The 2,267-nt window shown below is 38.3% G+C and overlaps 1 pseudogene; it reads left to right on the forward strand.

The window, feature by feature from the left end:
• The first annotated feature begins 357 nt into the window (after nucleotides 1-357).
• On the forward strand, nucleotides 358-1,331 carry LOC129562946 (olfactory receptor 11H12-like; annotated as a pseudogene).
• Nucleotides 1,332-2,267: the final 936 nt, after the last annotated feature.

Here is a 2,267-nt window from a genome sequence, read left to right on the forward strand (position 1 = left end):
GTATTTCACCATAAGATAGGTTTAGTTAAAAAAAAAAAAAAAACTAGTACATTTATGGGGTTAACTTTGTGTTACATGCTGTATAGAAACTGTCACAGATCATCTCTGTCCCCAAAATAACAAGTTTACAAAATGTGTTTAAAGTTCTCTAGTTCTATCAAACTAAGGGAGAAATTCAGAAGCAGGCAAAAGTTTATTTCTGTGCCACCAGTTACCTACTATGCCCAGAACTCAGAGTATATAGCCAAGAACAAGCAGACTATATTCTCTTCCTAACTGATGAATTTAGGGAAATATCTTCTCCTCATTCTCAAACAAGAACACATTTGAAACTAATTCTAAATGATAAATATATGTCTGTTGACGTTGCAGGTTACTGACCCAATGAACATCTCTGAGCCAGATTCCCGCTTTGTCTTTGCAAGAGAATTTATACTCCTAGGTTTTCCTTGTGAGTGGAAGATTCAGAGGCTCCTCTTCTCACTCTTCCTTACGATGTATGCTCTGACCATAACAGGGAATGGGGCCATTATTTGTGCTTTATGGTGTGACCAGCGACTCCACATCCCCATGTACATATTCCTGGGGATTTTCTCCTTTCTAGAGATCTGGTATGTCTCTTCTACAGTCCCCAAGATGTTGGTCAACTTCCTCTCAGATAAAAATACCATCTCCTTTGTTGGATGTTTCCTACAATTTTATTTCTTTTTTTCCTTGGGAACGACTGAATGCTTACTTTTGGCTGTCATGGCTTTTGATCTGTACCTTGCTATCTGCCGTCCCTTGCACTACCCTAATATCATGAATGGGCATCTCTGTACCAAACTGGTCCTTATCTGCTGGGTCTCTGGGTTTCTGTGGTTCCTGATCCCCATTGTTCTCATTTCTCAGATGCCCTTCTGTGGACCAAACATTATTGACCATGTTGTGTGTGACCCAGGGCCACTGTTTGCATTAGCATGTGTCTCTGCCCCCAAAACCCAATTGCTTTGCTACAGTCTAAGCTCAATAGTTATCTTTGGTAACTTCCTCTTCATCCTGGGGTCCTATTCTCTTGTCCTAACAGCTCTGTTGTGTATGCCTTCAGCTACTGGGAGACAGAAAGCCTTCTCCACCTGTGGGTCTCATTTGGCTGTGGTATCCTGTTCTGTGGCTCTCTGATGGTCATGTATGTGAGCCCAGGACTTGGACATTCTGCTGGGATGCAGAAAGTTGCAACTTTGTTCTATGCTATGGTGACCCCACTCTTCAATCCTTTTATCTATAGCTTCCGGAATAAGGAGATAAAAGCAGCCTTGAGGAAACTTCTCGGGAGTTTCAACATAATGTAAGACATATTAGATGATCCATCCATTGTCAGGTCAGTATAGTCTAACATGAAACAACCAGAATTATATTGTTATCTAAGCTTCAAATGTGGGTCTAGTGATATTAACTTATATCAGCCTGTGAAATAAAACATTTATGAGGCCACTTACAATCATAAAATGCTGAGATTTTATAGATAACTGATAGTGTTGGGTTCCTCCTTGGCATTTAGCCTGTATGTTAAATAAGGAATGTACACCACACTTAGGTGTTTTTGAAGAGTTAATATGACTCACCTGTGGTCAAAATTCCTATCTTCTATTTGATAATTTAGGTTAATAGTTCTGGGATCAATAAAATTGTAATTATGTCATTTTGCTTGTTTAGTTGGCTAGTTGTAAAGTAAAAAAGGAATCATTACTATATTATTTTCCAATTGTAGTTCTTATCATATTTGACTTTATTATTCTTAGTAAATAAACACTTGAAAGCAATTATCCAAAATTTCTGTAGAGAACGTATGTTCGCCTATATATACTGCTTTATCTAAAATGGATGACCAACAAGAACCCGCTGTATAGCACATGGAAACCTGCTCAACGTTATGTGGCAGGCTGAATGGGAGGGGAGTTTGGGGGAGAATATATACATCTGTATATATGGCTGTGTCCTTTCTCTGTCCACCTGAAACTATCACACCATTCTTAATCAGCTGTGTGTGCATGTGTGTTAATTCACTTCAGTATTCTGAATACTAATATTTTCATCAAAGTGTCACCAAAAGATTGATCCTGTAATGGGGTTTTAGGTAACAGAACATCTCCACCTAGAAACTGGAGAGGGAAACAGTCTTGGGGATATACTACTTAAGATCAAAGAAATGAATGTCAGTTCAAGGTTATTTGTTACTAAAATAGTGTTAAAATAACATTGAGGGACAATTTTAAAGAAAAGCATCC

Source organism: Moschus berezovskii, chromosome 9 (genome assembly GCF_049115385.1).
Source record: "Moschus berezovskii isolate FMDL1 chromosome 9, NW_MosBer_1.0, whole genome shotgun sequence".
Taxonomy (NCBI): domain Eukaryota; kingdom Metazoa; phylum Chordata; class Mammalia; order Artiodactyla; family Moschidae; genus Moschus; species Moschus berezovskii.